We start from the raw sequence: 23,121 nt of genomic DNA on the forward strand, positions 1-23,121 counted from the left end.
TCAGTGCACAGGTCTTTTGCCTCCCTGAGTAATTTATTCCTAGATATTTATTCTTTATATATATATAAATAAATGAATAAATATATAGATATATTTCCTTTACTAAGGGTAACAAGCCAAAAAAACCAAAAAAGACCCCAGACATATAAAAACCCAGGATACCCAGGATGCTAGAAATATAAACACAGTTTATTCAAATTCAAGCTCAGCCAGGCCATGGTCATATACCTTGGTGAGGTTCATATGAGCACCAAGTCAGGGAGAAGGGAGCAAGAGTGAGGCCAAGAGTGGAAAAAGGGTCCCATAGGCCCCCTAGTGATCACCCTCATGGTGGTACATCCATCCACCTTCACTGTAAGGACTTGCTAGGTCCCTTTTGACCCCATCTGCCCATGGCCAGGGCTTTGAATGTCATGCCAAATGGTTCTACCTCCCCTTGCTCCACCCTCACTTGCTTGGGCCCCTAGCTTTTTCTCTTTCTTCTGTGCAATTAGTAGCAGGTTAGGGTAGTTTGTGAGTCACAGTGAGGCTGGGGGCCAGGGAAAGCAGGGTGGAGATGGGGTAAAGAGAGAAGATGATCTGTCCAAGGATCCTTCTGTCTTCATGGGATCCCAAGCTGCACAACCAGCTTTTCTTTTACATCCACACAGGTCTGGGAAAGTGCACTATAGGCATAAGCAGCTGTGCTGGAGATCTGCATGTCAGAGAAGGGGGTGGGCTCGCTGGCCAGCACTTGGTGGGCTGTCTGGTAAGAGATGATGATGGCAGCAGCTCTTTCCAATGGCACAGGCCATGGCTCAGGACAGCCAAAAGGATGTTTTCCTCCCATGCCCAGTCCATGTACTCATAGTGCCCCATGCCCTGGGAGTCTGCAGTAGATAGAGCAATGATATGGCTGGTAGTCTCGGCAAGGATGAAGGGCCAGCTCATCTGTGCGAGCAGAAAGCAGGCTATGGTAATTGTGCTCAGCTTGGTCCTGGTCAAAGCCTTTGTTCTCACTCTCAGCACTCAGGGGTCATGGAACCAGAACTATGCCCCTCAGGAACCCAGGTCACCTGACCTGTGACTCTATCCCAAAAGCAATCATGCCGCCCTGATCTACCCCTAGCCCCAGGCATTTGTTCTTTTTAATGAATTTGTAAATGGAATTGTTTTAATTTCTCTTTCTGATAATTAATGTATATAAACACAACCAGTTTTTTGCATATTGATTTTTTAATCCTATGACTTTACTGAAACCATGTGTTAGTCCTGACAGGTGTCTGATTGAGTCCTTAGGGGATTTTATATATAAGATTATGACATCTGCTTCATTAACAGAATAATTGCTAGGAAATTGAATCATTAAGCATTATTAAGCATTAAGGAGATTGAATTATAATGAAATGAGTCAAAAAGTGACTGACAGATATTAGATGGTTTCACTCATCTGTGGAATATAAATATAAAAAAAATCATATGCAAAGAATAGCAGGAAAAATCTTGAACTCAGTGAAAAGAATATAATTATTGACAGAGGGAAAAGGATGGAGAAAGAGGCAGATGGGGTATTGGCACAGGTGGTTTAGTGCAGGGTGAATAGAATGTGTACACATTGGAGGAGTGAAATTGTTAACACACAAATTAAAATAATTTTTAAAAATAAATAGGTACAAAAATTGAATAGATATTTTTCCAAAGAAGATATACAAATGATCAATAAGTACAAAAAATGGTGCTCACTATCACTAATTACTGAGGAAATGAAAACCAAAACCACTTTATACCTGTTAGAATGACTATGACTGGGGCCTCGCTGGTGGCACAAGGGGTTAAGTTGAAGCCACTGCAGCATGAATTTGATCCCTGATCAGGGAGCTGACCCACATGGTGCAACAGCCCTCTCCTGTCTCGCCCACTGCTCCCCTCAGCAGTGTATTTCAGTAGATCTGCCTGTTCTGCTCCCCACTCTATCGCTGGTGAATCCTTTTATCCCCACACACACATCTGGCTTGTACCCCAGTTCTTGTATGCATAAATAAATAAATCTTTTTTAAAAAGAATGACTATCATCAAAAAGACAGCAGATAAAAAGTGTTAGCAAGGAAGTGGAGAAAAGGGAATCCTTGTGCACTATTGCTGGGAATATAAATCAGAGCAGCCATGATAGAAAAGAGTATGGAAGTTGTTCCATACTATATGAAAAAATTAAAATACTTCTATGTGATCCAGCAATTACATTTCTGGGAATATACACAAAGGAAATGAAAAAAAAAATGATGTTGAAGAGATTTTTGCACCCCCATGCTGCAGCATTATTTGCAATATAGTCAAGACATGGAAACAACCTAAGTGTCCATCGATGGGTGAATGAATAAGGAAGTTGTGATACAGATGTATAATGGACTATTGTTCAGTCACAAAAAAAGAAGGAATTTTGGATTTGTGACAACATGGATGGACTTCAAGTGTATTATGCTAAGTGAAATAGAACAGACAAAAAGACAAATAATGTAAGATTTCACATGTGGAATCAAGAAAGGAAAAAAGGAGGGAAGGAAGGAAGGAAGGAAGGAAGGAAGGAAGGAAGGAAGGAAGGAAGGAAGAAGGAAGGAAGGAAGGAAGGAAGGAAGGAAGGAAGGAAGGAAGGAAGGAAGGAAGGAAGGAAGGACCAAATTGACAGAAAAAAAGATGAAATTTTGTTCATCAGAGGTAGGGCTTGGGAGGATGGAAGGGACATGAAAGAAGTATTCAAAATGTACAAACTTCCTGTTGTAAGATAAATAAGTACAAGGAATATAGTACCTAACATCATGAGTATAGTTAACATTGCTTTATGGTATATGTGAAAGTTGATTAGATTAAATCTTAAGTTGATACAACTAAATCTTTGTTTCTTTATTTCTTTATTTCTTTGGTATCTACATGAGGAGATAAATGCTCACTAAATTTACTGTGGCAATCATTTCACAATATATGTAAGTCAAATCATAATGCTGAACACTTAACGTGATGTATCTCAGTAAAACTAGACTTAAACTTAACGTGATGTATCTCAATAAAACTAGAAATGAAATTAATTTATTGAATTAAATTTAAAAAGATACATCATTACAACATGTCAGAACACTAAGGTTAAAAGATGCTAAAGACTTTATAGAGAAAAAGTAGCTTTCTGGGGAGAGAGTGGACTATGGTGGAGAACTATGGGTACATGGGTGGTGGGTGTGCTACAGAGAATGCACCTGAAGGGGGAGATGCAATACTTCAAAATATTTACAATGACGTAAACCAATGGTACTACAGTTAAAAAGTGTATTTAAAAAAAAAGCTTTCATATAAGGTACAAAAATAACATTGGCACCAGACTTTTCAACAGAAATAGTAGAAGCTAATACCTAATTCCATTAAAATTCTGAAAAATAACCAGAAAGGCTACTGTTCTATTCTTAGTACATCACGTCAGTAGAAAAACTATGTTAATTTGTTCCAATGCTGATCCTTCTAACCTTGGTGACCTGGTTGGGTTGCTATTTGTCAGGTTTCTCCACTATAAATATCACCATTCCCCCTTTGTATTTGATTATTATTTTTAATGGATCATTATTTAATTAGATTCTTTCTAAGAAGTTTAGCACACCAAATTGTGAGGGTAAATTGCATTGGGGAGAGCAAACACAGGGTGCAGGTAGCCCTGGGGCTGAGAAATAGCACTGATTTTTAGCAGAATTTGTGAGTCCACAGCCTTCTGATCAACCTTGAGCTGCTCTGTCATCTCGTTTTTTCTTCTTATCTGTGTCAAAGATCTCACTTTCCTGATGTCAGGGCTTACACAGCTTCTTCTTGAAATAAGCATTAGTAACATGTTATGGGATTTTCACACCAGATATCAATTTTGTTGGAGATGGTGATGAGAGATTTCTGGTGTGTTCTACTCAGGGGAACTCGATTGAGGGACAGTGGTCCAGTCTCAAGTGGCAAGTCACAGCTCAGTTGCTTCAAAAATATCACCATATGGCCTCTGTGGTGCCCAGTGAGGAAGGTCCAAATGGTTGCAGGAGTGATACCAGTTTTCTCGCATGCTGACTGAAGGGTTTTTGCCATAATTTAACCATGACTCAACAGCTTTCTAGGCACATCTTCAGTAGGCTGGTGCCTACACATTTTGTGAGGTATAACCACTTAGACACCAACATTCTTGTCACCACCAACTGGTTTTGTGACCATAGCAAGAAACTTCTGCTTTTTCTTTTCAGCCCTGAATTTAGCTGCTGAATACTTTTTGGAATACACAGCAGATTGTCAATATCTGCCGAGTCCTCTGACTAGGACAGTGTTTCAACTGCAGTGGGGCTTCCTAGGAGTTTTGGCCTGGGGTTACTACTCTTCTTCACCTTGTCACCTGCATCAGCCTTCTTGGTTTCAGGTTCCTTTTCTTTACTTTTTTTTAAGATTTATTTATTTATGCATACAAGAGCTGGTGTGCAGGTCAGAGATGCAGGGGAGGGGTGAGAGGATTCACCAGAGACAGAGTGGGGAGCCAAACAGGCAGATCAACTGAAATACACAGCTGAGGGGAGCAGCGGGTGAGTCAGGAGAGGTCTGCTGCCCCATGTTGGTCACCTTCCTAGCCGGGGATCCAACTCCTCTGTGCTGCAGTGGCTGTGGATAGTTTCCGAGTGCTAAGACTTAACCCCTTGCACCACCAGGGAGGCTAAGGTTCCTTCTATTCTCTATTCTCCATGTTTAACTGTTTTGTCATTTCTTTTACTCTCTTTGGGTCAGATTTCGACACTTCTTTTTTCCACATGGTAGAAAACATGGTTGTAAACTGTTAGTGAATTTCATATTACAGTTCATCTGAGCTTAGAACATGGAGAAACAGATCTCCCCTTGTCTTTCTAATTTCAAAATTTCTATGAAAGTAAATGCCTAGTCTCTGCAAGGTATCCTAAAAGTGGCCTAGAGATGGGATAATGTGGTATAAACTTGGAAGGAATAGTGAGCTCCCAGTTTCCTAAAGAAGAGTGGTAGTGAGCGGGGGGTGGGGTAGGGGGAACACCAGATGTCTGACTGAGAACCAAACAATCAACTGTGGACCTGAAGAGGGAATGTAGTGAATGCTGGGAGTAATTCTCAAATCTTTTGGGAAACTCTGGGTCAACATAGCTATCGTTCATAGAAATTCCAGAGTAAAGGAAATAAACCAAACAGCATCCATGAAAAAATACATCAGGATGAGAGGAAAGAAAACTCAATCCAAAGATTCATGGACAGAACACATGTCTATAAAATTATTTAACATCAGATTTGGGAAATTCACAAAACTTTTTGGTACTTTCAAAAGAGTATATATAAAAATAAAGGCAAATATATTCAGAAAAGAAAACATGAAAGGATGACAAGGTGAGGTGAATATAGTTGAAATAAGAGAATTGTAAAGAATAAAATAAAACTAAAAGTATATCACAAATCAAACCAGAATATAGAGGAGACGTTCATGAGATAAACTGCAAGTTACGTTCATGTGCATAGATCAGAGTTTATTGAAGATTAAGCGTTCAAACATGAATAATAACTATAATAAAACCTAAGAATCATTCCTCATGAAAAATGAGAAGTGAAACTAAACAACACATTTATATATGAAAAGACATATATTTAAATGCATTGAAATCCCCCTCAAAAGATGTGACAATGCATATGGAAGAAGTAAACTACATTCTAGATAAAAGTAAATAAGCAATGACCCAAATCTGAGCATATCATAGAATTTTTAAATTATCATATACAGACAAAAATTATGTATGACCCAGGAATAACATACATATTTTTTAAAACATTATCTTCAAAGAAATAAGCACTAGATTACCTTAGATTTCTACACCGAAGTACCATCAAAAGAAAACTCTGCAGTTTTTGAAAAGAGGTTTAGCCCAAGAATTATTCCCAGGAAAATCATTTTTTATGTATGAAGGAAAGATATGATCATATGAGCAATAATATGAATATATATATAATTCTTCTTAAAAAGTCTTAACTGTCATTTAACAAAAGAGAGCATAAGAGTGGAGAAGCTGTGGTATAAAATGATGGCAGTGAGCAATTACACCAGTCTAACAAAGGGTTAAGTATGAATAACAGCTGTAAGTCTGTTAAATAACTAATTGCAAATGTTAAAAATTACTTCTGAAACAGAAGATCCATAATGTAAAAATAACAATTTAGAAACAATAATCTGATGGTTTCACAGATGAATTCTTTCAAACTTTCAAGGAACAGATAATTCCCATGCTATTTAAACTTTCTCAGAGCATATGAAAAGATGGAAAACTTCCCAGTTAATTTTACAAAGTCTGCATAACTCTCAAATCAAAACCGAAGAAGGCACAAAAAGGAAAGCTAAAAGCTAATCTCACTTGTTATTTTAATCTAAAAGTCTAACTAAAATATTAGCAGTGGAATCCAGCAGTATATCAAAAAAATAATATTCCATGACCAAAATAAGGTTTATTCCAGGAATGGAGGGTGATTCAATCTTATTAAATCAATATACATTAACACAATAAGTCAAAACATATGAATATCTTGAGGGAAACTAAGAGGTATTTAAATAATTTTACAGTCTATCCTGATTTGTTTTAAAGACAGTAAACTGGAAATAAAAAAGATAGTCTCTTAACTTAATTAAGAAAATTTATTTTGGATCAAGTTCCACTATCATACTTGATGATGAGACATGAGATAAAGCTTCTTTAAAGTCAAACACAAGACATGGATGTTAACCACAGTTAACCACTATTAACTAACCTGAAAGGTCTAACCAATGCAATAAGAAAAGAAAATTATACAAATCATACAAAATTACACAAATCTAAACAGAGCAAAATAAAATAAATTATTTGGAAATTATTTTAACTTTCACTTAAAAAAATTGATGGAGAAAGCATACTAGTTAGAAAGAAAGGTGTGTTACAAATATATATATACAATCAATAATCTTCCTATATACCATGGGGAATAGGATAAAAATTATAAGGAAATGATACTGCAGATAGAAAAATAAATAAAACACTTAGGATTCCACTTTAACAAAATTGTTGACTTCCAGACAAGATGATTTCATTCCATCAGCTCATGCTTTGAAATATCCTTTCATAATGATAAATAAAATGTATAACAAAATACTAGAAAGCTATCATTAATTCAAAAATAAAATAAGAATCACCACAGATTAAAAATTGAAGAGGAATACAAAGGAATGAGTAAGGTTAAAGCTACAAGTCTGCTGGACTTTCACCCAAAAGAAGGCAAATGATGCCAGAATTCAGCTCTTTAAATAAAGATAAAGGGCACTAAAAGCCAGCCTCACCATCTGAAAACAGAAAATAATGGAGTAATATCTTTAAAGCCCTAAAGGAAAATGAATGTTCCCATAGTATTATAACCACTATACCAGTATTAAGAGTAAGGGCAAAATAGGACATTTCAGACCTATAAAAAAATTTTAAATTACATTTAAAATTCCTTTACTAAAAGTACTAAAATAATGTGATTCAAGCGGGGGGAAAAAGCAAATCCAGAGGGAAAGCATGAGATTTAAGAAATAATAGTGAACACAAAAATGGATAGATTTGCTAGTAAATATTAGCTATAGAATACACATCTATACTACAAATATATAGTGTGGAAATAAAAGTCCACTCACTGACCCTAATGAAGAATATATATTTATATATATAATATGTATACAATTATACAAGAAAATTTACTATTAGTTGTATTTATAGGTCATTTTTATGTTTGAAATAGGCAAAAATGAAAACTGTAGACTAAAACTATAACTATCCACTAACTATATGTGACCCTTGAGCACTTGGAATGGGCAAATCTGAATTGGAATGTGATGAAGTATAAAATACCTATTGGATTTCAAAGACTTAATATCAAAAAAGAATATAAAATATTTCATTAATGATGTTTATATGAATTGAAAAGATAATATTTTGGATATATATTAATTATATAACTAAGATGATTTTCGCTATCTATTTTAATTGTTTTAAATGGGCTACTACAAAATGTAAAATTACATATGTGACTCTCAGTAGCATATATCAGCTTCAAGATGATGGAATAGAGGCTCTCCCTGGTGGGGTTAAGTCTCAGTGCTATCACCACTGCAACCTGAGTTCAACTCCCAGCCAGGGGGTCAAATAGTATAGATATGTATTATATAGCTAATGTTAACCCACATATGGTGCAGCAGACCTCTCCTGCCTCACCTGCTGCTCCCCTCAGCAGTGTATTTCAGTAGATCTGACTGTTTTGCTCCCTACTCTCTCTGGTTAACCCTCTCACCCCCTGCACCTTTGGCTTTCACCCCAGCTCCTGTATGCATAAATAAATCTTAAAAAATTATTTACTTATTATTTTGTAAGAGAACTGGGATGTAAGCCAAAGTTGCGGGGGAGGTGAGAAGATTCACCAGAGAAACTGGGAAGCAGAACAGGCAGATCTCCTGAAATACACTGCTGAGGGGAGCAGTAGGTGAGGCAGGAGAGGTTTGCAGGGGATCGAATTCCTGCTACAGTGACTGACAATAGCTTGATAGCGCTGTCTTTAACCCCTGAGCCACCAGGGAGGCTCAGTAAATATTTTTTTAAAAAATGGCAGAATAGCAAGGGTAGGAGAGAAAGGGATATCTGAGTTGTCAGTATTTGATAAGAGCTCTGTCATTACTAAGAGTGTAGGCACACTGAATAACTATTAACTTCGTTATAAAAATCCTACTGACGTATGAATGCAGCCTTCTACAACATCAACATGTATGGGGGCTTAATATCCATTTAAGGGGAAAATGACAGCAGAAAAGTGTGTAAAACATATGAGCAAGAAACTTAGGAGAGAAAAATAATCAACGGATAAAAGAAAAATGTTCAATCTCACAGTAGCCAGGAAATTATAAATTGGAAAAACTATTTCACATTCATCATATCGCAAAAGTTTGCAAATAGGTTTTTGGCAAGAAAAAGGGAACTATGGGAACTCATAAACTCTTAGAGAGCAATTTGAAAATAATTAAGTTAAGATGAATGTCTTCAACCCAGAAATTCCATTTATATATATTCCAAGGGAGCTTTCAAACAGAGATGTGCAAAAATAATAATTGCCACAACTTGTTTGCAATGGCAAAAAATTGGGAAAAATATATTTTCATCAACCAAACAAATGGGTAAAAACTGTAATATAGTTATTGAATTAATCCATTATACAGCAGTTCAATTGACTGCAGTATACATGTATCAACATTAGTAATTCTCAAAAAACGAGATCAATGAAAGAGCAAGATACAGAATATCTACAAAATAATATTTATATAAAATTTAAGAACATGCAAAACAATTTTTTTGGTACATTCATGTTATAATAGTATCAAAAGACGCTTGGAAGTCATAAACACAAAATTCAGTAAAGTGTTCTTCTGGGGAGGAAGAAAATTAGTCCAAGAGTACACTGAAGGCTTCAACTGCATCAGAACTGCTTTCATGTTTTTTACAACCTGAAGTAAACACACCAAGATATTAAGATTTGAGGAAGCTGGGTGAAGAGCAAATGATGTTTATATAATATCCTCTACTATACTGCATATGACTTCAGTCCAAACAGGAAGTGTTTACTGACTTCAACAAGCTATCATTATGTAGCTATCAAAGGCATACAGAAAGTATCTGAAAGGAATTCGGAATGGAATCTGGCAGGAAATAGATTTATTGGATCTAAACATCTGATGAAGCAAATGGGGTGGAAGGCTGCAGACTTAATATCAGACAATAGTTACGTGATGGTATAGCTTAAACTCAGGAAAAAAATCCATACTTTCCAAAGGATATGGACACAGAGATTGTTTTTTTTAATGATTATTAAAAACTGAACCAGTCCTTTATCATTAGTGTTGGGTGCAAAAATTTTCTCCCAGTTGGTGGGGTTTCTCTTTGTTTTTGTTATTGTCTCTTTTGCTGTGCAGAAGCTCTTTAATTTGAGTGGTACATATATACCATGGAATATTACTCAGCATTCAAAAAAGATAAACACATGCAATTTGCAGCAACATGGATGGCGCTGGAAGGGATCATGCTCAGTGAAATAAGCCAAAAAGAAAAAGAAAAATACCGGATGGTCTCACTCATAGCAGGAATCTAGAATACTTAAATAAGGGACCAGGAAAATGAATAACTATAAGAAAGTGAAAATCAAAATCAACAAAAACTATGAACCAGAGACACTTTTTGGGGGGTGGGGGGCGGGAGGGGAGGGATTGGGGTCAGAATGGGGGGATTGCAATTGTATGGGGAATATAAAAATAAAATTTATTAATTTAAAAAAAAAAAACTGAACAAATGTTTGTTGCTAAGTAGATCCAGGAAAATAAGATCTAGTGTCTGGCCAAAAATCTCTGGCCCATAAGCAAACTGATTCTGCTGACATCTCTCCCCCATTTGATTGGGGTAATAATTCTGTTGACTTAGGGTGGTAAAATTATTTCCTTCATGGATGTCTTTTTAACTTTAGGGAGGTTTTGTGGTTTTTTTGTGTGCATGTGTGTATTTTTTAATAATGTATTTATTTATATGTTTTACATCACTGTTCACTTTGGTACAACGTTGCTTTCTTTTCTCAGGTGTCATCCCTATAGAATTTCCACCACCAGTTCACCTGTGCACCATCACCATAGTCCCTTGTGCTCTTCCAACCCTTGTTTTGGCCCATCTCTTTTCCCCTCCCCTGCAGAATGTCTCTGATTTATAATTGTCTGTTTATTTTTGTTTTGTTGTGTTGTGTTTTTTATTGTGATTATTTTTTTCCTTGATCCCTTATTCGATTCCCCTATATTCCTCCTATAAGTGAAACCATCCAATATTTTTCTTTTTCCTTCTGACTTATTTCACTGAACATAATCTCTTCTAGCTTCATCCATGCTGCTGTAAATGGCATTAGATTATCTTTTTCGATTGCTGAATAGTATTCCATTGTTATATATACCACATCTTTTTGATCCAGTCATCTATTTTTGGCACTTGGGTTGTTTCTAGGTTTTACCTATTACAGTGCTGCAATAAACATATATACATATAGTTTCCATATATATATATATAGTTTCCATATATATATATATATATATATAGTTCCATATATATATATATATATATATATAGTTTGTTTATAAAATGAGATGCTCTCCTTGACTAAGCTTGAGGCTTAGTCAGAGGCTCCTCTCCGAGTCCTTTCTGACTAAGCCCCAAATTTGGGCCTGTCCTTGGTCTATTTATTTTACTTTTTGCACTTTTTTTAATGATTTATTTATTTATGCATACAAGAACTGGGGTACAGGCCAGAGATGTGGGGAGTGAGAGGATTCACCAGAGAGAGAGTGGGGAGCAGAACAGGCAGACTGACTGAAATACACTGCTGAGGGGAGCAGCGGTTAAGTCAGGAGAGGTCTGTGGCATCATATGGGTCACCACCCTGGCCAGGGATCAAACTGGCGTTGCAGTGGCTACAGATAATTTCATGGTGCTGCATCTTAACCCCTTGCACCACCAGGATATTTTTTGCACTTTTTGCAAGACTCCTGTTGAGTCGGTTTAGAAAATATCACCCATCCTTGATCTGATCACCCTTAATATTTGATCAAATTCCTCATCTCTCACCCCCAAAGTCTTACGATCCTACCCTGTTGTCTATTATGTCAGTTCAATAAAGAATTACACTGTTTCCTTGTAATTTTTCCATTTACCAGTGCCTCATCCTATTTCCTGACTTTAAATCCCCAGTTTTCCTTATTTTATTCACATTTGAATTTGGTGTCACTCTGCTACTACAAAACTCAATCATATTCATCCTCCTTAAACAAAATCTTGGATGAGGACATAGAAGAACCCTAAATACATATTCTGAGTGAAAGAAGACAGTTTGAAAAGTTACATACTACATACTTCAATTACATGACATTCTATGAAAGGAAAATTAATAGAAAAAATGAAAAACATAAGTGGTTTCCAAGGACCCAGAATAGGAACAGGGTTGAAGAGGAGAAGCACAGGAGATTTCTAGGGCAATGAAATTATTCTATATGATAATGGTAGATACATAATATTATGAATTTGTCAAAACCATAGAATTTTATTGCACAAAGAATAAACCTTAACATATGCATATTTTTGGTTTAATCATTAAGAGGGCAGAGGATCTTAGGCATTAAAAATGTATGAAACAACCTTACTAAAGGGGAGAAAGATTTCTGACCTAACTTTGGAAATGAGTATTATCTATAAACCTAAAGTCAGAAGGAATTGAACATAAACACTGAACTCTAGTTGATAAAGTTGTTTTCCACATGAGTATGGGTTAATGATTCTGATACTACTATATATGTTTACTGGAATTGATGGTGGGAGCCTTGAGACCCATTATAGAAGTAGGAATTTATGGATAAACAAGGGGAGGAAGCTAGAATGGTCCATATGCTAATGGATTAGAGCTGGACAAATCAGTATTCACTGTTGCTTAGTTTAATATAGATTGCATGGTTACATACAGAAATAGTTATAGATATGTGTATATAACAGAGTTAGTATATACATATGCGTGTGTATATATATGCATGTGTATAAAAATAGCTATAAATATATATATCTCTTATCTTTGTTAACTGAGAGGACCTAGAAATAACAGTAGCAATAAGTATACCTAGTGCCCTGATCTTAGCTTCTAATTCCATTCTCCAATGGAAGGAGGTCAAGATTCCTTGAGAAAATGACTGATTATATGACAGGGCAGGAAATATACAAGATAAGCCTGGAGCATTCTTTAAAGATGGGGAAAGAAATGTTTAACACCACATATACACACACACACACACACACAAACTTTTAATTGATGGGACTGTGTCAAAAGGAAACAGAAGTCAATTTAAAGAGCTCTCAAAAGCCAAAACTGGAACAATCTGAGCAGTAAAATAATTACAGTAGTTCTGGATTATAAACTAAATTATAAAATAAATATCCATGAATCCATATGATATAGATGATTGAATAAATAAATGGAGGAGATAAGACATGTTCTTCCATGCACAAGAATTAAAAAAAAATTTATGCAAGTGTGCTGCATAAGGAGGGGGAATATATAAATCCCAATTCCTTAAATACAATCTATGCAAAGTGACTTCCTTCCAAAGAGTACAGTAAGGAAAGAGGAAAGAATAGGATTCACTTTACAGAAGAGAAACTTGACAAATGTTATCTCTGAAGCTGGATGATGAAAGTCAACATCAAAAGTGACAAATCATTTTGATAATTGATCATCTTGATGTGACGAGAATGGACATTATCTCTATGGTCTTCCTCCACCAACCATAACCATGTATAACTGGAGGCTGTTTATCATTCTAATGGTGAATGAATAATCAGTACTCCTCAGAACAATTAAAAACGAGGAAAGTTTGAGCAACTTCCATAGCCACAATGAGTCTTAGGAGACATGACGACCAAACACATGTTGTGCATTGGGAGATCCTGAAATGGAAAAGAAAGATATATGGCAGAAACTAAGAAATTCTGATTAGAGTATAGATTTCAGATCATTCCCATCAAAGATTAGATGATACATTTATAATGTATCAACACTGGCTGACTAATTGTAACAAATGTACCACAATTTAAGATGTTACTAGAGGAGAAAAGAGGCAGAGAATATTTGGGAATCCTCTGTATGATCTTCACAATTTTTCTGTAAATCTAAAATTGTCCTAAAAAAAGTCTATTTTTAAAAGTATTTTTGCTGTTATTTTCTCTTGTTTTTTCAAGTTAGATCATTCATTCATTCTACCTATCGTGTATTATCAAAAAAGACAAAGGAAGCATAAGTAAAACATCAGGGCTCAAGTGAATTTTCCTGTATTAAATTATAGAAAACAAATATTTGTTGATTGTTACTCTGCAAAGCATTGTGTTAACGGGCATAAAACAACATATGTAGCAAATGAAGGAAAGAGAAATCAGGCTGCCTCCAAGGTATTTGGCTTATAGACAAGAAAACCACATACTAAGCTGGGGAAGACCTCAGAAAAAATCATGTGAGATGAGGAAAGGGTAGGAAATCAATCATTTTATTTTATCCACGTTACATTTGAGGTGTTCATCATTCTAAAGGCAACATCAATAAAACGGTAGAGGACGAAGTAGAGAGCTTTGTACCTGCAAAGACAAATGAGCCAGGAATCCAATGACTTCTAAGAAGTTGAGTCAAGTAAAGATTTGAAATGTTGAGTAAATCTGGCAAGAGATCATTATGAAAATTGAAGCCTTCCCTTATTTCCCACACTAAATCTCCCCACCTACCCATCTCTTTCGTCAACATCACATACTCTTTCTTTTATAATTGAGAGTCACATTTTATAGCCTTTATTGAAGCATAAAAATTTTAGAACTTCCTGATTGTGAAGATTCACATTTCTCATTACTCCTAGGGACTAAAAATGGTTGTTTTAAATGAACTGAAGATAACATAGAAAGAAAAAATCTGATCCTTGTTTTAAAAATTAAAGAAAATTGCTACAAATTTAATGCAGTTCTAAAACTTCCGAGTCCATGACCTTTGATAGGTAGTAGGTAATGAATAAACCAAGTGGGTTAGATTAAAGTCTATTCTGTATTATTTATTTAATGGATTAAATTATTTTATTCATAAATAATTAGTCAATAATAATTAAATAGTAAAATTAAAAAATGCTAAAAATGAAGAAAACCAATCTGAACATTTGCTCAAATCTTTAAGTGTTTATAATAATTAGGGCATTATCAATCTCCCCACTGACTATAAGATGAATAGGAAATGGTTTCAGTGCTCAACAGTTTGGAACCTTTTATAATAAATTATCTTATCTTATTGAACATCACATCTTCTTTCTTTAAAAATGTTCTGTGGTTGGGGCCTCCCTGGTGGCATAGGCGTTAACTCAGTGCATGAGTTCAAGCCCCTGCCAGGGAGCTAACACATTTGGCACAGCAGACCTCTCCTATCTCACCTGCTGCTCCCCTTAGTAGTGTATTTCAGTAAATGCACCTGTTCTGCTCCCCACTCTGTCTCTGGTAAATCCTCTCACCCCCTGAACCTCTGGCCTACACCCCAGTTCTTCTATGCAAAAATTAGAAAAAAATGTTTTGTGATTGCTTTTGTCAGATTCTAGTCTCTGGGGTTCTTCTGGTTACTCCTAAGTCTTTCAGTGGGATCTTCCTCATTTGTCTCAATGCTGGTCCTCAAATTTCTTCTGTGCTTTACATACTTTTTTTTCTCTTGGTATCATCAGAACATTGTGCTGGTGTTTCTTCCACTACTGCAATTGCAAAAATATCAGTTGAGGAAATAAAACCGCATGCTACAAAAACAAATGTGATCAGTGCATAAAAATTCAAAGAGGCCTCCAAAGAGCCTGAGATGAGAGACCTTCAAAAATTCCAAAAGAAGATTCTGGTAGTAGGATTTAAAATAGAACATGTTCACCCCTTCAAATAATTTCACATCACTCCTTGGCCCAGGAGAAGAAATTTGTCAGCAATTGGGGCATGGTAACAACTCAAGGGTGATGTTTAAATAGACAGATATATTTCTTTAATGTATCACTGTATTCATATTCCTGAGCTTCAAATTCATATAATGATGTCCAGAGGCTATCATAAATGGGTTAGAAAGCCCAGTATGAGCACACATTGTATTTAAGATCATCTTTCATGAAGAGAAGTAAATGTAGTCTCTCCTGGGGCCACTTACTCTTCTCTTTCTTTTTTTTTTTTAAAGATTTATTTATTTATTTATACAAGCACTGGGTACAGTCAGAAGCGTGGGAGGGTGAGAGAATTCACCAGAGCCAGAGTGGGGAACAGAACAGGCAGACAGACGAAATACACTGCTGAGGGGAGCAGCGGGCTCTGCGCGCCATGTGGGACCCTCACCAGGCGGCCGGGGATCGAACCAGTGCTGTAGAGGCTGTGGGCAGCTTCACAGCTCAGCACTCAACCACTGCGCCACCAGGGAAGGCCCTCACTCTTCTCTTTCAAATGCCTTCCAGAAAGGATCTTTTATGGAATGCTGTCTTTTCTTTCAGATGTTCTGTGAACAGGTTCCAGCATGGGAGCCTTGGGAAGAGAGTAAAAGGAGGCAGACGTTCTTGACTTGTTCCCTGGAGAAGGACACTTGTCCTAAGTGACCTCTGACCAATGATGTTGCAGTGACAATCTTTCATGGAGTTAAAAAAAAAGCAAAAAAAAAGGAAAGTTCTGTAAGATTTTTCTATGGAGCTTCGGAGGCAGGCAGTTGGGGTTCCTAGCAGTTGGAGTCTTTAGAATTAGATCCAACTGAAAAGGAAGTAGAATGTGAACAGAAACATCAAGGAAAGACTAATCATCACTAGTGCAACCAAGGCATTTTCATTAGGTACAATATCCACCAACTCCCTGTAAAAATCTCCATTCCACACTTTCATCTGTACTACCCAGCAGTGTGCTGAGGCTGGCCCATAAGAACCATTAAATATTCTGGGTTTTGTGATCCCATTTGTTAGGCTGAACCATCATTTAAAATTAAGTTATATGCATGATATTAAGAACAAAGTAAATAAATGCTCAAAAAGTGTCACTTCCTAATTATTTTACTGCATTTTATTCATGTTTTGAATAATATATATAAATTCTATTGTATCTATATGCAAAAATGCTATTTAATGGTGAGCATCTCTTCCTGATTCCTTGTTCACTAACTACACATTAGTACCTTGAAATTGACCATGAAATTAACCATGGTGGGTGTATTTATACCATGGAAATTGGCCAATGCTAGAGGTCCATTATTATTTTTTTTTTTGCAGGAGGGAGGGGGGCATGCGGGGAGCTAAGTGCTGAACTTTTGTCATCAAACCCCACGCCCACATTTTCCACATTATCCACATGGGCCACTCCTTGGAGCCTCAACTCAAATCCTGCCTGGCATGAAGCCTCCCCTGATCACCCCAGCCTACTATGATTCCCAGCATTGAATACCCAATACATTGTGTGCCTGTAAGCCTCAGCTGGCCCTTGGCTAACAGTACAAAGGATTTAACAAATCTTTTTATATGGCTATATTCTTCTCTTCTACCTTCCTCTAAGTAGATTGTGTGTTCTTTAAAGACAGAAACTCAGTACATAGCGGGTATCAACAAAGACTTGGTAAATGGAAATTTGCATATGGAACTTTTTAAATAACATGTTCCAGTTCCCAAAGTGTTCCCCTCCAATGGAGGATAAAATGGATGCTGACCAACTTAAAAAGAGTCTTTTTCTATGATAATTTAAGACTACCAAATTGAAATGAAGTTGTCCTTAAAGATATATTAACTCACTCTGATGCTTACTCCAGTGAGTGGTAGATTAAACCAAGTGTTTCTTTTTCTTCACAAAGTGATTTTTGGTTTAGAACGTTGTGTAAATTAACTTTTAGTTGATCTCTTAAAAATGGATGGGAGGGGACCTCCTCTGGTGGCGCGGGCGGTTGAGCGCAGCGCTGTGAAGCTGTCCACAGCCTCTGCAGTGCCGGTTCAATCCCTGCTGGCGAGGGTCCCACATGGCGCAGCAGACCTCTCCTGTCGAGCTCGCTGCTCCCCTAAGCAGTGTATTTCATCTGTCTGCCTGTTCTGTTCCCACTCTGTCTCTGGTGAAATCTCTCACCCTCCCGTGAATCTAGCCTGTACTCTGGTTCTTGTATAAATAAATAAATAAATCTTTAAAAAAAAAATGGAGGGGAGGGCCTCCCTGGTGGTGCAGGGGTTAAAGTCTCAGTGCTATGAAGCTATCACCAGCCTCTGCAGCAGGAGTCCCATCCCCAGCCAGGGAGCTATCCACACAGGGCAGCAGACCTCTCCTGTCTCGCCCGCTGCTCCCCTCAGCAGTGTATTTCAGTAGATCTTCCTGTTCTGTTCCCCACTCTGTCTCTGGTGAATCCTCTCACTCCCTGCACCTCTGGCCTACACCCCAGTTCTTATATGAATAAATAAGCAAATCTTTTTTAAAAAAGCTCCACTGCCTCAGTTAGGCTGTCAAGAGGTGCTGACTCATGGTCTGGAGGATTCTCTCAGGAGCCACCTGGGGGCACTGCACAGGCAGACCTAGCACACTGACATTTTGCAGGGGAGCAGCTGGTGGAGGAAGAGGTGCTGGAAAAGCTGGCTGCAGGGCTGCAGGGAGGGTAAACAACTCTCTGGGAAGGAAAGTGGCTCCAACCTTAAGTGACATTTGGCATTTGCAAAAGGAAGTAGCCATCAACAGGAGATCCCAGCTGGTTTGACTTACAAATAACAAATCCAATTCTGTATCTTGCAGCTTGTCTTCTATCTGTAAACATTGAGGAAGCTATCCGCAGAGGCAGGTTCAAATTACCCTTGTGTTCCAGATCTTGGCATGGGGTTTTGGGAGTGGGTTTCAGAAAAGTTACTGGATGGAGTGAAAGAAAAAGAAGTGCAAGATGATTGATTCTGTGCTCCTCACCAGCCTTCCTGGCCCCCCAAACTTCAGGGCGATGCATTTGGAGGGAAAAAGCAGTGCTGAAGATAAAGACCCAGGTGGGAGTGATGGTTGGGGAGATGAGGCCTAAATCTGATCAATGGAGTAAGAAAGAGCAACAGGAGAAGGAAGCTTCCCTCTCCCAGAACTTTTTGGAAAATGAGTTCTGGTGAGTTGCTCTGGCTGGAATATGTCTGCACTGTTCCATAAAGAAGCTTACTTTGACAACTTCTTGAGATGCTCATTGCTGCCAAATGCATTCTGTAAATCCACTTAATGCATTTGTTTGGTTTTTCCTTTCCATATTTTTTAGTGGGGTACAAAGAGGGGTAGGACTGACCTTAAGTCACAATGACCCAATCTAAATAGGAGAAGCAAGTCAGAAGCATGAACGTCACTAGTGGGCAGGACTCATTTCCTAAACCAAGCAAACAAGGACTTCTCATCCTTGATGCCAGAGCTTCAGTAATTCTGCTCAAAAGACAGTTGTTTCGAATGCTGCAAGTGTCCAGTTGCAGAGAGAAACCCTCTCCATTTTCCTTGTTCCTGCCATGTCTGTCCCACCCAGGATTCTCAAGATCAGGTGACATCATTGCACAAACTTTCAGAAAATCATGTCACTTCATTGGATAAGGTTAGTTCTAGCTGACCCTACACTTCCCAGGCTGGGACAGACCTTTTCCAGGTCTCTCCAGGTTGCGTTGTCCACTTCCCACTGACTCCAAGGCCATGGGATGACCTTGCTAATGCTTCTGAGGCCCTGTGACTCCTGAGGCAGCTGGGCTGGAGCCCAGGTCCCTCCCGTGTAGTCTGGAGCAGCATCTGGTTGGGAGGTTTATCGCCAGCTGTTATCTCAGCGTTCCTTGATGCAGCTTAAACCTATTAATTCCTTATCTTGTCATCACAGGCTAAATGAAAGCATCCTCCACGGCACTTCCTCCCTTTGGAAGAAAATCTTTTACCTCTCGCTCACCCCCATGTAGTTGGCCTCTGTGTTTCCAAGAACTCTTTTTCTTGCTTCCTGTGAAGTACTTTGGGCTGAAGAACCTCCCGGGGAATCAGCCTGGGAGATGGAAAGGCCAGGAGAAAACGAAGCCGATCTAGCTCTCTTAGGGTGATGTGTTTGAGGCCCCCTGGATGAAGCCCTCTGCCCCCAAATGAGTCCCTGGGACCACCTTGAGGCCTAAGAATTACTGTTCTAGTCTTCATGCTATGATCAGGCAGATTTTCCCAATTCAGGAACCTCTTTTTAAACCACAAAGAGGTTTTGAAGGAGCAATCCCTAAAATGGTAGGAAATAAGAATCTACAGAACTAGGACCTGAGTGGCTGAGGCCTGAGACAAGGAAAGATCAGAAAGACAGAGATGAGACAGAAGTTGCAATTGTGCTGGGAAGGCTGCCATGCAGTGGTACCCAAACCTGGGAGATGAAATTCCCAGGCCTGGTGTAGGATAAGGAAAAATATAAGGCTTTTCTGCCCTCCCGCCATCAGGATAGATGACGGATCCCTGCGGTCCTGAATGCATGCCTGATGGCAGGCACCTGGAATAGGGTGTGGGCAGAGGTAGATGGGATTCACCTGGGCTAAGACTGGGCTTTTAAGGGCGGCGTCACAGGGACGCCAGCAGAAGCCGAGAGAGAAGCAGAAGGCCAGAGAGCCCAGAGTGAAGAACTGCTGGGGGCTAGGAGGCCTGCCAGCCTTCCGGCCCCCCAGCACCCTTGCCTGATGTGTACTGGGTAAATCCCAATAAAAGACCTGCAAAAAAACACTGAGGACTCTGACTCCTCCTTTACCCGGTCTGCTGGATCATAGAAAACCTGCACTGTGTCCATTCCTGATCATACACCTGGGTCATCCACTTCTCGCTCCTCCTTTCTCAGAACAATCTGGGAGGTAATGGCAGGGATGGGGAGGTGGGAGAGGGGTGTGGGGTGGGAGCAGGTAGATCACTCTGTGCTCAGAAGGAATAGGAACTCCTCTGCAGGACTACATTTCACTCACCCATAGTTCATCTCCAGAGACCTAGAGGAAGAAGAATTTGAGCATATTTCTTCCAGCTTTTCCTTTCTAGGCACGAGGACACATTTTCTCAGCCAATTCCCCTCCAATCTCATGGCTCTTTAGGTCATGTGGCCCCTACAGTTGCCTCTAGCAAGCATTAGCTTGATTAAATCCCTCAGGATCTATTGCTAGAGTAAGAGGGGGTGTGTCCATTCCAGCTCTTTCCCACCTAACCCAGAGGTCTTAGTACACCCAATGAGTCATGTTTTAATCCTCATCGGCCCCTCTCTAATCAAGGTCACCAGAGACTCCACTGTCTCCTGGTGTTTTACTTTTTGTTGTATCAGCCACCCTTGACATAATTGTTCACGCCCTTGTCCACCTGGCTTCCGGGACGCTTTCTCTTCTCTTCCTCTCTCACTGGCCACTTGATCTCAATTTCCTTTCTGGGATCCTCCTCATTTTCCAGCCCCATGGGGTAAATCCTCCTCATTTTCCAGCCCCATGGGGTATAGAGTCCCATGGCACAATCCTCAGACTTCTCTTTCCTGTCTCTTCATTCTATTCCTAAGGTTTGCTCATCTGTTATCTGTTATCTTGGCTTTAAATATCTTTATTTAATTGTAGTGACTCCCAAATATTCTTCTCTGACATGTACTTTGCCCCTTAGTTGCAGACTTAATCAATTTGACTGCCTAATCAACATCTCCATTGGATGTCTAATAGGCGTATCAAACTTTAATGATCAAAACTCCAGGTATAGGGGCCTCCCTGGTGGCACAAGGGGTTAAGACGCAGCACTATGAAGCTGTCCACAGCCACTGCAGCATGAGTTCAATCCCCGGCCAGGGAGGTGACCCACATGGCACAGCAGACCTCTCCTGCCTCGCCCACTGCTCCCCTCAGCAGTGTATTTCCACCTCTGCCTGTTCTGCTCCCCACTCTGTCTCTGGCGAATCCTCTCACCCCCAACACTGCTCGCCTATACCCAGTTCTTATAAGCATAAATAAATAAATCTTTAAAAATGAAACTCCAGGTATAGTGTAGAGGCAGGAATGGATATAGCGCAGATTTTCTGATCCAGCAGACTGGGTTAAGGAGTCCTGGAGCCCTCAGTGGTTTTTTTTGCAGGTCTTTTATTGGGATTACCAGGTGCATGGCAGGCAGGGGTGCTGGGGGTACACAGCAGGCCTCCCAGCCCCCAGCAAGTCTTCACTCTATCTGGGCTCTCCGGCATTCTCTGCTTCTCTCTCGGCTTCTTCTGCTTCTTTCTTCGCTTCTCGGCTTCTACTGGCATCCCCGTGACACCCCCTTAAAGGCCCAGTCTCGGCCCAGGTGAATCCCATCTACATCTGCCCACACCGTACTCCAGGTGCCCGCCATCAGGCATGCATTCAGGACCGCAAGGATCCATCATCTATCCTGATGGCAGGAGGGCAGAAAAGCCTGACATTTTTTCTTTACCCTACATATAGCTTCAAAATATATTCAGAATCTGATCACATTCATTTCCCCCACTCTATACAAAACCAACACCACTTTCTCCTTTCCTCTTCCCTCCAATAGCCACTTTTCCTACAGCAACCAGTGGAAATAGTATACTATAATAGTGAAATCATGTGGTACTTTTGCTAAAAATCTGAGGACTTCTCATCTTACATAACAAAAACTAGAATTGCTACAAATGACCTGTTATACTCCACATTATCAAGAGGCATTGAAAGAGGTGAGAAAGTGGATGACCTGAGGAAAGTGAGTGAGCATGCATGTGTGCTTAGCATGTTTCAGGAACACATAGGACATTCCTTTCTTACCACTCAAATAGTGATCGCCAAATTCACATCAGAATCTCAGAACATGCTCTTCTTTGGAAATAGATATAATTAGTTAAGGCTTGAAATGGGATCATATTGGATTAGGGTGGTCCCTAAATCTAACAATCTGTGTCCTCATAACAAGACCCACAGAGAGCAGAAGGTCATGTGAAGAGTGGTGGGCAGAGACTGGATTATACTGTCATAAGTCAAGGAATGCTTTGGGCCACACTTACTAGAAGAGGCAAGAAAGGCTTCTTCCCAGGAGCCATTAGAGGGAACATGGCTCTGCTGATACCTTGATATCAGACTTCATGCCTCCAGAGCTGTGAGAGAATAAATTTTCATAGCTTAAAGACATCAAGCCACATGGGTTTTCTCAAACTTCCCGTGTGCTGACAAAAGATGCCATTAGGTTAATGTCAAAATTGGCAGGAATCTTGACCTGAGAGCCTGTGTGGCTTTGTCCAGTCTCTTGACATCCCTGAGCCTCAAAAAATTTTCCTTGTGTATAAGACAAATCAGACTCTACTCTCCCCTCAGTTCTGAAAGTTGTGAATTGTCCCAGTCAGTGATATAGACTCAAATCAGGCAGTGAGAGCAATTCTCATTAGATGACATTGGGTTTCCCCAGCGCTAGGGACCTGCCCCAGATGTGTGCAATGGAAACATTCTCACCCTCATAAGGCACCTGAACGCCACAGGGAAGCTGCTGGAGCTGGACTTGTCCCTGG

At 39.1% G+C, this 23,121-nt stretch overlaps 1 pseudogene; it reads right to left on the minus strand.

Annotated features, from left to right (window-relative positions):
* Positions 1 to 3,610: 3,610 nt before the first annotated feature.
* On the minus strand, positions 3,611 to 21,047 carry LOC119258227 (60S ribosomal protein L6-like; annotated as a pseudogene).
* Positions 21,048 to 23,121: the final 2,074 nt, after the last annotated feature.

Source organism: Talpa occidentalis, unplaced genomic scaffold, assembly GCF_014898055.3.
Source record: "Talpa occidentalis isolate TD23 unplaced genomic scaffold, MPIMG_talOcc4v2.1 talOcc4.4, whole genome shotgun sequence".
Classification (NCBI taxonomy): Eukaryota; Metazoa; Chordata; class Mammalia; order Eulipotyphla; family Talpidae; genus Talpa; species Talpa occidentalis.